Source organism: Vicugna pacos, chromosome 30, assembly GCF_048564905.1.
Source record: "Vicugna pacos chromosome 30, VicPac4, whole genome shotgun sequence".
In the NCBI taxonomy this organism is placed as follows: domain Eukaryota; kingdom Metazoa; phylum Chordata; class Mammalia; order Artiodactyla; family Camelidae; genus Vicugna; species Vicugna pacos.
In genome coordinates this window covers 1,416,596-1,431,569 of record NC_133016.1, presented here as the reverse complement: position 1 = coordinate 1,431,569, position 14,974 = coordinate 1,416,596, and positions in this window count along the sequence as shown.

The following is a 14,974-nucleotide window of genomic DNA, read 5'->3' as shown; positions in this document are numbered from 1 at the left end:
TACAGTATATTTACAGATCACATGTTGTTGTAAATCTGGGGCACAGCGACGTGGTTTACAAGGCAAATTACAGCTCTGCTGGGGTCCTCCAGAGCGACTCAGATTGCTCTTTTTGTTGACTCCTGTTGGGCGCAGTAGGCAACGAGGAAAAGCTGTGTGGGTAACAAATAAGCCATGATGAAGTAAAAGCAGTTCCAGGATTCAGAGGCACAGGCATCTTCGCTTGGCTTTGGTGAACTTACATGGGAAATAAAAAGACTCTTAACTGAGATTCCAACTACGAATCGTGGAGCCTTCCGCCCGTGGAATGGGGCAAGCGTGCCGCGCTGACCGTCCTGGGTGTCTGTGTCTCTCTCCGCCTCACGGTGGGCACAGTCCTTTCACCGCCCGACACCAGCTCTCCCGCCCCCCAGCCCACTATTTAGCGCTAATAAAGCCCCCATTCGTTTTTGAAATACTAGGTCTCAAAAGCAGACTTCACGACCACTGGGAGACGCTGGGTGCATTTAATTTTCCTACCCGCAGCGCTGCGCTCTCTGCCAGGGAGTCCCTGACGGGACCAGTCGGGATCAACACAAATTCAGCACCTGAAACTGACAGCGGCCACGTGTGGCCCCGAACCTGTAGATTATGTGCAAACTCCTCCCTGCCTCTCTGGTCCACCCCTGCCGCGCTGCGCTCAGCTAGGCTGGACCTACCACGAGAGGGCCCTGCAGGCGAACACGGCGTTGGTGCCCCAGACCCTGACGTGCCTGCCGACCTCAGCCTCGACAGTTAGGAGCACCTGCCACTTCTGCGTTACCTGTATTTTCTTCTCTGCTAATCGTGAGGTTTCTGGGCTATGCCTGTTTCAAAATTTGCCATTTCCATCACTAGTCTGTAGCATGCAGGAGACGTTACTTATCTGAAAGCCCGTTATGTGGGTTTTCTATTTTGAGGCCAATAAATGCATTTTGCTTTAAAATGGTTACTTCATTTAAAACAATTTGAAACAATTGCATGTAATTTTTTCCAATATGTAGCTTCAAATCTGGGTTATGAAACCAGAGAGATAAAGTGTAGGGTATTCACATTTAATAGTAAATAATACTTTCACTGTGAAAGAGGCATTTGGAAGCTTAAGAAAACAGGTAAGTTAATATTGTTCCTATTCCATTTCATCTGATAAAAAGGGGCAAAGGGAGGTAATTTTGATTAATTGAAATAGTAATAGTAACATTGATACATTTTTAAAATGTCCATTTAAACAGGCAATGAATATGCAGTAAATCTGTGACACTAAAACCCCAGTTCCTGCTACTTCATTAGTAACATATTTTACAAAATTGCTTGATTTCTGCTAATTTTTCACTTCAACTCAAAGTGACAAGTGCAGTGATAACTGAGGAGTCCAGTGAGCGTGGACAGGAGATTCAGAGTCCTCTCCCTCAGCGCTCCCGGAGCCACTGCCGAAGGCCTAACACGATCACTACTGGTGGGGCGGGCGTCCCTTTGCGATGGACAGGGACCCCCCCCCCCCCACAGCACTTCCCAGGGCTTTACACCACGAGCTAACGACGCCTTGTCTAGCTAACTGTCCGCCCCAAGTCAACAGCTTTCTCAGAATTTCACTTACGCCCCATTCCGCTCATTCACGTGACACAGGACACTGGAGTTATCACGGGTTAACTCGTGACGTCTGACTCCGGGTCCCGCTTTTCAGGGACAGGCGACTCCGAGGCCGCCGTGACCACAGATGGCGGAGCAGACTGTGGCGTGAGAGGGGGTGTCCGTAGTGCTTCTCGGACACCCGTCCTGCATGCACCAAGGCTCTCAGCTCCTCCTGGGCCACAGGTGCCCTCTACCCATGGCCCTGCTCTTCTGTTGTGCAGTGTAGACCCGGATCCATCAGAACCTCTAAACCTTTGGAGCAGACCAGATTCTCGAGGCAGGCAGGGCTTCTGATTGCAAGTATTCAACCGACAATTGGACGTGCTGAGCCTTGACGAGGCCTGTGTCAGTTCTCTGAGCATCTGGGTCGGGTCCAGTGCCGCTCCTGTGGCTCTTCATCCCTCAGCCAGCGTCCCCTGGCAACCTGGGTTCTGGGAAGATGGGGATGAAAACATAGTCAGTCTTTGCTGCTTAAACATGTACACTTAAATGTGTGGCTGCCACATCTTTTCAAAAAATTCTTTTTACTGCTCCCCATATAAATAATTGAGTACCTGCAAGATAAATCTCACGTTCACTAAGGTGCATTAAGGAGCTTGGAGATCAGCAGTGTTTTGACTAATATAAATGTAAAACTGAAAATAAATGTATGCATTTTTGCATTTTTAGAGTTCAGCATACTTTAAGAAACAAACAGTTTAAGCCTGGGGTTGGCAGGTGCCTGGCATTCAGTCCCAGAGCAGCTGGAACCAGGTCTGTGACCCGTGAGCCCTGCCGGCGTCGCTCGCTGCCCGCGTGTCCGGACGCAGAGGGAGGACTGGTACCTCCCAGGGAGCTGGTCAGCAGGTCGCGTTCTCCCGCCCAGACTGAGGTCACGGGAGCTTAAATCCTGACAAGAACAAACCTCACCGCTTTATTCGTGTCAGCCAGCAGTGTCTGGGGCCAAAACACACGCCCTCTGCTTCTCGAAGGTGAAGCATACCTGCTGTCGTTCCGTCTGAGGAGAACGCACGGCAACACACCTGCGTCCTCCTCGGAGACAGAGCAGCCGTCTGAGTCCAATCTGGAGACAAGACCCACGCGGCCATTGATGGCAGGGTTGACAGAAAGGATGATCACTGTAATGGAGGCTGGGGGATGAGGGCCAAGCTGGTAAAGCAGGAGAGGGCAGGGAGAGGACAAGGGCAGCAGGCGCAGGTGCATCCCTGCCCCGGGCAGAGACAGGGCTGCATCCAGACGTGGGCCAGGGGTGCCGTGGTGCTGGCCGGGCTGGCAGGACGTGTCTTCCACCCTTAGAATCTGCGACCCTGCACACTGGCCCCGGTCACTGGTGAGTCTGCCCTCGAGATCCAAATTCTAATGCTTCAGTAAGAGTCATTCTTCTTTCATGTTTGCCTTAATAGAATACCTTGAACAAGTTTGCTTCCTCTTCTTGTAATTAGCTCCTTAAACGCGGCATTTCTCCCTCTGAGTGAGCCCCCAAGAGCTGGACTTGATGACCGTCTTGTGGTCAGCATCAGCGAGCACAACCCACGTGCCATCCACTTTGGTGTTCACTCCTGGAAATCTGCTCAGGATCCGGGAGTGAGAATTAAAGACCTGGGTCTTCTTCCTAAATAAGAAGCGAGGACAGTACTGGCTAGTCTGAGTTGAGGACGCTGCGGAATTAGAACAGCACGAGCGCGTTTATCCCCTGGCGGCCCGAGGCGCTGGGCTTACGGCTCCCGGAGGAGTGGAGCGTCGGGCTCCCTCTTCTGCAAGAGCGAGGGCGGCGTGGGCTCCCGGCGCGCCTCCTGGGGGTGCGCCAGGCCGCCAGCCAGCTGCCCGCTGAGCTGGACCCACATCCAGCAGAGAAAGCGAGTGCCCTCTTACTTCTATGCAGAGGTGTGAATAAAAAAGCCATGGTGTCCTGACCTCTCCATCTGGTCACGGAGCCAGCGTTGGGATGGTCCACAAAGGGCGTGTTAGACACAACACAGGACGCAAGACCCGGGCTGGGTCTGCCTTGTACTCGCCAGCACCCGTCTCCATCTGAAGCTCTTGTTGGTGGCACCTTTGTTTTTCAAGCCACTTGAGCTCTTCCTTGTACCTTGTGATTTTAACCATCTCAAATTGGACAGGAATACTTCCGCGGGCATGTGGATTCAATCCAAGACAGTTTGTATGCATGACATCTGTGTATCTATAGCTCGGTATTTCCAACTTAGGTGCAACACTGAATTTTCATTTTTGAGTTAGAGCTTTTATTTTTTTGCCTCCAGTTGCAGCTTTAGTCACCTCGGCTCTGTCTGTGCCCCACTCGTAACCAGGACAGGATCCTCGGCGCTAACTGAAGAGCGAGCCGGGGTTGTGCCGGTGCGACTCCTGTTTCAGGAGGAGAGAAATATTTCTACCTTCCTTCCTGTTACAGGTCACACCTCGCTCACCCTCCTGAAAGCCGTTTTATCACCAGAACCCAAAGACAACGCCTCTGCCTGCATTTCTCTTCCTTCAGTATAGTGAGTCCTCACGCAGTATCTCATTTGACCGTGAGACGGGCTCTGCAGGGGGAAGCAGGATGGAAAGCATTAGCTCCACTTTGTAAATAATGAGAAATTAGTGCTCACGGAAGTGTAGTTGCTAAATCCTATCTGCACAGCCAACAAGGGGCCCGGGAAGAGCTTCGGTGAGAACCCAGCGCCGCCGCCCGCGCGCTCGCTCCCGCGACGGCGCTGAGCCGAGCCAGGAGCTCCTGCGAGGCCCGGCTACGCAGGCCGACCTCCCGGCGCTCAGCGCGGGCTCTGCCCAGAGCAGAAGCCGGCTCGGAGCTCACTGACTGAAATAACATGAATGAAAGTTAACTTAATTAGATGCGAAGAGCTCAGCGGAGGGTTTCTATCCTCCCTGCGCGACATGGGCTCTGGGACGCGGGTCCCCCCCCTCGCTGGTGCATGTTCCTTCCCGACGGGATGCACCCAACCTTCCCGGACAAGGTTTGCTTTGGGTTCCCATGAAGCTGGGTCATTACTGACAGCTGAGGGTGGGTGACTTCTGTCTCCCGGCTTTCCACGCTGCGCCAACGGCACGAGCGGTCACCCTCAGTCACTGTTAGGGGCTGTCCTCTGAGTTCCCGTCCGAACTGCACGTGCTCAGCAGGCGCTCTATGGACCTGACTCATTGGCTGATAGGCTGACCAGCTGACTGACAGTTTACCTGTGAATCCTGAATTCTGGGACCTCAGGGACATTCTTCACATGGTACGCAGAGCGATGGTGGAGAAGTAACTGAGAGACACCTGTGCTCTCACTAAATCATCCCAGTGCCCACTGATACCACGCCCATTTATGCCATTAAAGTGTGTCATTTTGTCCTCAGTTTTGCTTGCAGCTGTATTGCGATACGTAGCTCAGATACCTAAAATTCACCCATTTAAGGTGTACAATTCAGCTGTTGTCAGCATATGCAGAGTTTTGCAACCGTCACCACTATCTAATCCCCCAAGTATTGTCATCAAAGAAACTGCTTTATCTGTTAATTACCACTCTCCACGGTCCCCTCCCGACTGCCGCCGGCAACCTCTGCTGGGCCTCCTGTCCTTGGGGTTTGCCCGTGTGCACATCACGCGTGAGTAAAACCACACGATATGTGGTTTTCGTCGGTTTTTCTCAGCCTAATGCTTTCAAGGTCCACCCACAGTGCAACATGCACCGGCGCTTCATTCTTTCCTACGGCTAGAGAGACACTGCGCTGTGTGGATGGACGTTTGGGTCGTGTCCACCTCGAGGCCCCTGTAAGTCACGCTGCTGCGAGTGCTCGTGCCCCGGCTTCTGTGCGGATGCACGTTTTCCTTCCTCCTGGGCTCACCCACAGGAGTGGACTGCGGGGCCACGCGGGAGCCTGGGCTCTGCATTTTCACAGACTGCCAGTTGTGTCCTTCAGAGCAGCTGCACCAGCCTGCGTTCCCGGCAGCGAGGGAGGGGCCCTCCACCCCTTTCTCTGTCGGTGTCGTTGACTTCTTTTGGCAAACGTATCCATTGTTGAGTGTTAAGCTAACTGAGAAGTGTCTTCCCTAAAAACAAGGACAGAGAGCCCAGGCCACGTGAAGTCCTCAAGATCCCATTTGACTCTAATAGTGGTGATCAGACTTATTCATTTAACTTACGAGTACGGAGCAAGTGCGTGAGCAGCAACGAGCAGGAGTAACTTTAAAATCCACCTGTCCATCTGGCTGTTCTGTTCTGCTTCGGGATGTGGTTCTCTCGGGCTTCCAGAACAATTCACACGGCAGGTGGGGTGTGGGGGCCCGAGGGCGAGAAGCTTTATGTAGAGATCCCTTTTCCTGAAACAAAGTCCAAGGAGAGTCATTGGAGCCATTCTTGTGGGTCTTTTGAGGTTCCAGTTACTACATCTGAAACCTGATCAGATTGCCCCATCTAGTTACAGGACCACTTCCCTGAGGATGCAGAGGAAGTGACACTACGGAGTCACCCTGGCATCTTGTCGACCGCCGTCCTTCTGTCACCAATGTCTGAGAAATGAGGGGGCCGCTGGGCACAAAAAGAGCAGAACCGCCTAGAGATTCCGTGACAGGATGCTTTGTTGGCAAATATCTTAGTAAAGCTATAATTTAAAAGACCATCTACTGTATTTCTTACATAAATCACCCTTTAAGTTGGCATTGCCTCTACTTCCCTAATTTTCAGAGTTTCGTATCCAGGAGGAAGGGAATACATTCCACCCTGCAGGAGAAATTTGACAGTAGTGTCAAGTAAACATCAGTTCAAAGAGATAAAATTTGGCCATTGATGGCAAAAGAAGACATGAGGGGGTATGCGTGTAACAAAGGCATGTTAATGCTGAAAAGAAGTCATCTCGAGGAATGAAAATGGCAGACATGCAGACGTCCTTGAGATGGGTCTACGGGACCTGGTACGGCACCCCACTGAACTCACAAAGTCCAAGCTGGTGAGAAATCTAAATGGGTGGTCATCCCGTTCAACTTCCCTTGGAAAGATTCTTGAGGATGTAAGGACATTTGAAAGCACGTCAGGAGCAAAGGCTCTCAGTAAGTGGAAACCCGAGACCTGCTCTCCGTGTGACTGTTAGGAGCCGTCCCCACCGGCCATCTTGCCCTTCCTAGGGGACGTCCTGCCTCTCGTCCCCACCTCTCTTCCTCTTTAACCATCTTGCCGTGGGGGGGCTTCCTGTGACCCGTTTAACTGAACCAACATTGATAAGCAGCATGGAATTCCTTTACATCAGCACAGCTTTCATGCGAAGGCTTGGCCCTACTTCTCACTTAATAGGAGGCACTTTTTCCTTTGTTTTCCCTTTTATTCTTGCAGGCACTCAGGACGCAGAAGAAGCAGGTTCCGCTGCATCTGCATGTCATAGGAGGCGCTCATTTCTGCTCCTCGGGGCTCGCAGCTTTCTGTTCAATTAAAGCGAGGACGGCAGCACACAAAGGAAGCAGAGCTCCCTTCAAGAGCTGGAGACGGAGCTCAGGCCTCGGTCTGCCAAGCCCAGCACGGCCCTGGCGGGGGCTTCTCTCCTCAGAGGGGACAGGAAGGTAACATTTGATATAGCACTTTCTTAAAATTCCTGAGTGAATAAAGCAGCCTGGAGAGAAAGTTCCCAGCTATGGATTACCCATAAAAAGAATAAAAGGAATGCCCATCGAAGATTTTTCATCCCTGTAAACAAATAATTTGTGATCGCTCTGCACTTGAACCACAAACAGGACCAGGAATTAGAAGTGCCCCCAGCCGGCCGGCACATACATACATCACTGGTCTGGGGTAATGAAGATTACCTGATAAAGATCACAATATGACAGGTTTCCTTTGGCACTGGCTGCTCAACAGCTAGAAACTGTTTTCTGCGGCCGGCCAGCGATCGATTCCGCGCTCTCTTGTCAGTGATGCAGTTAATGGGAATTCCACAGGCAAATAAAAGCTACATTTTGTCTTCATTTTCATCTGAAATATGAGCTGGTCCTTTGTACTCTAGACAGTCATTTATTACTCATTTTCCTTTATTGATGTTTATGAGCTGAAGCATAAAATGATTCTCAAATGTAGTTTAATTGAAGCAGCAGTTGACACTGAGACCGTGATTACCGACACTCCAGCGGCCGCGCGAAGTCCATGAATCAAGGTTTGCTTTTCATTGGTCTTGGAGGCAGCACAGGGGAGAGAGTATCCTTAAAAAGCAACTGGGCTGGAGCTGGGGAAATATGTCGATTTATCTTCATAGGCGGAGAGGGGGAGGAAGGGCCCGGTCCTGAGCAGCGGCCGCGCGGCCGCGAGGGCACTCGCCCTGCTTGGCAGGCAAGGGCTCGCTCTCCCGGCGCTTGGGGGGCGTCCCCCAGACTCTTCCATCATTTTCAAACTACGCTGAGTAAAGCATCATTTTGAAAATCTTTAACCCAGAGGATCGGCCCTAAAACTGTAGGTGGAGGTGCTGCTGGACACCAAACACACAGCCGCATGCGGGTACGGGGCACGCGGGGACGGGGCACGCGGGGACGGGGCACGCGGGGACAGGGCACGCGGGGACGGGGCAGCCGGCGCCCCCTCCGTCGTAAAATGGCAGGAACAATCAATACGGCGGAGCAGCGTTTTATATATGCCGTTATTAACTCATAAGCTACAGTATATCTCCCCTCATTTCCGCGGCAGCTGAGGCCTCCATCCCCCCCGGGGACCCCTGCAGGTCCCATTATGAGGATCATAAATAATACGTGCTAATGAGATATGAATTGATTATGTTGGAGAAGCTGACGTTTCCATCCATCATTCTAAATGATGTTTAACAATGGATAACCAGCCACTCATTCCTCTGATATGAGATTAAATAAAATAGCCGGCTGTTTCAGCAGGCTGGCTCGAGGAGACGGCCATAAATCCGCTCAATTACTGTATTACCAACCCGTTTCTCACTGCTGGGGATATTATTATTTCATTTAGGCTTGTTCATGCATCATAGATTATTTTATTTCAGCCAGTCGATGGGAGAAACCGCAGCGTTTTACTCAGCCAGCCGCGGAGCAGCGGCCTTCGCCAGAGCGCAGGCAGTGCCCCTCCGGGGTCCCCAGATGCCCCCTGGGGAGGCTGCCCGCAGCCCCGGGGGGCGGAGCGGGCCGTGCTCAAGCCGCATTTTAGAGAGACGCATTTTGCTTTCAACCTAATTTTCTTGACTTATCTGAAAAGTCTCAACCGAAGGATGCTGCCTAAGAAACCAATCGATCGAAACGAGATTATTAGATCCTCTAAGATGATTTGGTCTTCATCTCAATCCTGGAGTAGATTGAGAATTAGATCACAGGGGCCGCTCCCCGGCCGGGCAAATTAGGTTACCAGCCCCTGCAGTGCAGGGGCGGCCTTGCGCCTCGCGCCAAACGCACAAACAGCTCACGCGTGTTATTGATGGGAAAACGGGGCACGTGGAAGCATGTCCCTGGCGTTCGGGCATCACCCCTCATCCTACAACCTGAATGAAGTTTTGAGCTGAGCGCAGCAAGCGTCTGTGAGAGAAAAACGGAAGTGGGATGGGTCGCCCGAAAGGAAGCATGTGCTACCCCGGCTCCATTCCCGCGATCACCTGTGTAGTAAGAGGCGCAGTGAGGAGAAGGCGAGCGCACGCCGAAGGCCCCGGCCCCGGGCTGGGCGGTGCGGCACGCCAGCCCCGTCTACACCCCACGCACAGCTCCAGTCCCGGTCCACCTGCCCTGTCTCGGCGGCCTCCCTGGTACCCACCCGCAGGTCCAGCGGCAGGCCGCCCCGAGCGCTGGCCTCTGGTCCTCCTGTGAGCGGGTCCGCGCGTGAGCTCAGATCCGCAGGCAGTCACCGCTCTGGCCTCCTGCCTCTGGGATTCCTGGCTGACACAGAGATGTGGGACAGTGCCAAGGCACACACTGTGCAGAAGTGCCAGGGACTTCCCGTCACAGGTGACAAGCCTTTGGCAGGACTCGTCAGGTTCCTTTCTCTTAATCCAGACAGACTGCTCGGAGGAAGCCCTTCTCTGTCTCTCCAGGTGCTGGGCCAGCAAATCTGAGGATCTGAGGAAGCAGTGACCATACCGAGCAGGGCCACTTGGGTTATTCACGGTGACATCACCTCCTCCCCCTGCCTGGCCTCACTGCCATCGTCCCTCCCTCCTGTTTCTGGGGACTGCAGCCCCAAAGACGTCCTGGGAGCGAGGAAGCCTCTGACCTGGCTTCGGCTTCTGAAGAACCCAGGCTAAAACAACGTGTGACCTTGGGAAGCAGACCTCAGGGGAGGATTGTGGGTCTGAGCTACTCCGCATCTTCCAGCAGTGATGACGTGCCATAAGTAGGTGGCGGCACCTTCCACAATGACGCCGCATGGCCGTTTCTAAAGATGCTACCCTGGCAAGTCAGGATAAAGTGCAAGAAGGTGAGATGTTTGGATGTGCGGTAGCTGTGGTTCCTGAGTGGGACAATGCCATTTATTTAAAGGCTACCCTTTCTCCTTTGAAATGCTGTTTTATCTTTGTCAAAAGTAAGCTGGGCTTATCCACATGGTTCTATTTCGGGGCTCCCTCTTTTATTCCACTGATCTATGCATCTGTCTTTGGGCCACACCCTTGATCAATTCAGCTATACTGGAAGCCTTGATACAGAGAGGAATTCCTCTTGTTTTATGGTTCCTTGGAAAAATTGTTTTGGCTATTCTAGGATTTTTCCCTCTGCATATAAATGTTCAAATAAGCTTGTGTATATCTACAAATTTCATTTTTGGGATTTTGATAGCAATTGCGTTAAACATAATAGATCAATTTGGGGAGAATTTATATTTTTTAGTTTGTGGGAACATCCAATGTATGAACACCATATCTTTGTTTATTTAGGGCATCTTTTTAAAAGAATAATATTTTGTACTTTTTAGGATACAGATCTGGTCCTTGTTTTGGTAGTTTTTAAACTGAAGTACTTCATTCCTTTGGAGTGATTTTAAATAGTATCACACTTTTAATTTTACTTCCTGCATGTTAATTATTAGTGTGGAAAATGTAATTGATATTTTGTATTGAACTTGTATTTCCCAAACTTGTTGAACTCACTTATTAGTTCTGGAAGGTTCATTGTAAATTTTTAGGTTTGTTGTGTTTGTTGTAAATTCCTTGGAATTTTCTGCATAGAAGATCATGTTTTATGTAAATAGGAATAGTTTTATCTCTTCCTTTCCAATTTGTAGATCTTCTATTTATTTTTCTTGTCTTATTGTACTGGCCCCAAATTCCAGAACTCTGTTGCGTGATGGTTGTGAGGGTGGATGTCTCTGCCCTGCTCCCAGTCTTAGAGTGAAACTGTTATCTTCTGTCGCTAAGTAAGGCGTATGTAATGGGCTTTTTGTAGATGCTCTTTATCAAGTTGAAAACGTTCCTCTCTATGCCTAATGTGCTGAGATTTTTAAAATCATCAGTAAGTGCTGAATTTTGTTAAATACTTTTTCTGTATCACGTAATACGATTATATCGTTTTTCTTCTTCAGTTTTATGTCAGGTCACATTAATAATTTTCAGGTGAACCAGCCTTCCTTGCCTACTTGTGGCTGGTCCTGTTTGTTTATGGTGCATTGTGTCTTCATTCACATGGCTGAATTCAGTCAGCTAATATTTTGTGGAGGAACTTTATATCCAACTTCCTGAGATATATTTGTCTGCAGTTTTCTTTTTTTGTGCTGCCTGCATCTGTTTATTTTTTCCTATAAAAATATACTGACTTCATAAAAAGCTGGAAAATGTTCCCTCTGTTTTTGGTAGATTGTGTAAAACTACTGTCCATCCTGTGTTTGATAAAGATCTCCAGTGGAACCGTATGAGTGTGGAGATTTCTTTTCAAGAGGCTTTTAATTACATTTAGATTTCGTTCGTGGTTATCTATTTCTGGTTATCTATTCCTCTTTGAGTGAGTTTTGGTAATTTATGGTTCAGAGAGAATTGGACATTTTCTTCTGTGTTGTTGAATTTATGAACATAGAGTTGCCCACAGGGGTCCCCGGTTAGCCTGTTATTGGCTGCAGGATCTGTAGCAATTTTTGTCATTCCATTCCCAACACTGGCAGTTTGTGTCTTTCTTTTTTATCTTTGTCAGCCTTGCTAGACACTTTTTTTTTTATCAAGGAACCAGCTCTTTGTTTCAATAGATTGTCTATTATTTCTGTTAATTTCATTAATTTCTGTTCTTATCTTTATCTTTTTCTCTAATTTTACCCTTTGTCTTCTCCACTGTACTGTGTAGACCATCCAGTGAGCTTTAATTTTGATTATCACATCTTTTTCAGTTCCACAATTTCCATATGGGGCCTCTTTTCAAACTGCATTTGCTTGCTCTCTCTCTCTCCACTATATATATATAATTTAACTTTAGTATGCTTCAAGACAGTTTGTAACTGTGTGGCTAACAGTTTTATGATGACTGCTTTAAAATTTTTGTTGGGAAATTCCAGCAGTTGATTCACCTCAACGTTGGGGTCATTTGACTTTCTTATCTCCTTTCAGCTGTATTTTCCCTGTTTCTTTGTATCGCTAGTGGTTTTTTCAATATCCTACACATTTTAGCTATTAGGTTAGGAGAGCTACGGTTCTATTTGTCTTCCATTTTGCAATACTCTGTTTGGGTTTAGGATCATTTTGGTGATCTGTAGTTTGGTGTACTTAAACTGGAAGTACTTAGTTCTGGAAGGTGTACCAACTTTAAGTTGGTGATCAGTTTAGTATCATTATCAGAGCCTTTCCATGTTATGTTGGTCTGCTTTATTCTCCTGGTGTCACGGAAGCTTTGGAAACCCTGCCAGTGCCACCTGGCAGTGGGTGCCCCGGGTGTGATGTCAGAGCACACCAGACCTGGGGTGCTCTCTGCCCGTTGTTGGCCCAGGGCCAGCGATGAGGCCGCTGTTGCCCTGGGTGTGGGGGTGGGTCTTCCCTGGACCCTGCCGGCCCTGCCCTGGGGTCTGGGGCAGCTGGTGGGCCCCGGGGCAGCTGGTGGGCCCCCGGCTGGGTTCTGCTGACTCCTGCTGGTGCCGCAGCAGTCTGGGCCAGCGCCGCCCTGGTGAGCATCCGTGAGTGGGTTTCTCCGCTCCACTGCTGCGCGGCTGCCCTTCCCCAGGCCCTGGCTGGACAGAACAGACTGCTCCTGGTGTTGCTGTTTGCTTGCTTTTCTATATCAGCTCATGAGTCTGGGTTGCAGATCGCTTCAGCATCCACTCCAGGAAAAACTAACATCCCGGAAACTCCCTGCTCCCCAAGTCTTCAGGCCTCTGTCAGCCTGGCTTCTCCCCACCTTGCAGAGTCCTTGTGTGGTTTTCCGATGATTTATTCCCCAGGGACTCCTTGTATTCAGAGGAGGGGGCAGTAAGTCTGTGCCATCTCGTCTCATAACTTAAGTTTTATTCTTTTAAGGTCTGGATGCTCTTCCTTCATCCTGAAGTTAGTGTTTGTTTGTTTGGGTACCAGACATCCACAAGCTGTTAACACCAGGTAAGCGGCTCCAGCCTCAGAGATAAAGGGTGAGCTCAGAACACTCGTGTCCTCAGGCCCCCGCTGCAGCATCGGAGGTTGGGGAAGCCAATGCAGGGAGAGAAGCTCAGCGCCACCAGCTGGTCTGCATTCCAGCTGATGGAGAAGAAGCCGAAAATGCAGCACGGAGACCCCAAAACTGAGGCTGGGGTTTGGGGACAGTCAGGTGTCCACCAGAGCTGGCATGCTCCCCTCTGACATAGAGGTGCACTCTCTTTGGTAGGAAACTTAGCAATTTTTTCATATTATGCAAATTTAAAGTATCTGCTTTTTAGAGTCCCAGGGGCAGCAGATTAAAAAATAATGATATGAAGTAATAACGCTGAAACCACTGTGAAACTGTCGCGGCTGGATGCCCAAAATCAACACGTACAACTGAGCAAAGCTCATCAGCGACAGGGTGACTGGGGATTAAAATAAAGCCAATACTTCTGCAGCAAGCCTAACCGGTCGTGACGCCAACAAACAACATTTAGATGGCGGGGCCACTTAGCACTTACCTGAAGGAGTCCGGCTGCCTTAACAACCGCTATTTCATTTTTCTGAGACAGTTTTTCATGGCAAATTGAGCATAATCACATGATTGTAATTTCATTTTGGTGACCACACAACTCACCCCCAGACCTGTGGGCTGTGAGTACCTGATTGATGGAGAAGTCGTGCCCATGGCAACGGGTTCACGTTCCTCATTAGCCCCTCCTGAGGTCAAGTCAGGGCACTGGTTTGAAGGTCAGTGTGAGGGCCATGTCGCTGGAACACAGTAGGTTTTAGCCTGAAATCTACAGGGGCTTGTCCAAGCATCGTGACCCTTCTCTCTAAAGCACCTCCTGGAGGTAGAGACAGAACACGCAGGCCCGTCCACCTGAGCGGTTAGGGGAGGGCGAAGGGAGTCCCAGGTCACAGACCCTGAAGCCACGCTTATTAGCAGCTAATATTGATTCAAAATTAAGTATCGGTTTGCCAGATTTGAGAATATGGAAAATTTCGTGAACACTGGATGCTCAGCTGAGATAAATGAAAAGCCTTGCTGCCCTATCTTAGTCTCCAGTCCAAATGAATACAATTTTTTTTCTTTTTCCTTTTTTTCCCCCTGCCTTCTTTGGTTTTTCATCAAGCATTTTACAGGATTCCACTTTCTTGCCTCTCTTAGCTTATCAATTATACTTTTTAAAAGAATTTCAGTGGTTACCCTAGAGTTTGAAATATGCGTTTACACCTCATCCAAGTTCACTCTCAAATAGCATCATGCCACTTCGCAGGCAGCACGAGGGCCCTGTCGCAGAGTCTTCCGAGTGCCTCCCGTCCTTTGTAACGTTTCTGTTGCTTGTTCCATTTGCCCGTACGCCGCAAGCACTGAGTACACCCCTGCTGTCATTATCTGAGTAAACGATCATCTATTAAATCAGTTAAGAATAAGTAAATGCTCTGCCTTCCCTTAGGCAGTTACACGTTTTGACATGTACTGTTTTCCTTTTCTCAAGAACTTCTTTTAACATTTCTTATGGGTGACACATTCATTCAATTTTTGTTTGTCTGAGAAAGCATTTCAACTTCATAAAATTTGCTTTTCATACTGACACGAAACTGCAGAATGGATTAAGTATTCACACTCCTGGATTTCATGGGCCACTGCAGGCATCCGAACATGCAGCCGGCAGACAGCAGGGGAGAAGGAACTGAAGTTACTTGTAAAGGAAAATAAAGAGTAAAAGCCATGTGATAAACCTGTGGAGCAGAGTTTCTCTAAGAGTTATTTCCTCCACGAGTTTTACTGAACGAAAAGGATACATTTAGATAAACTCCA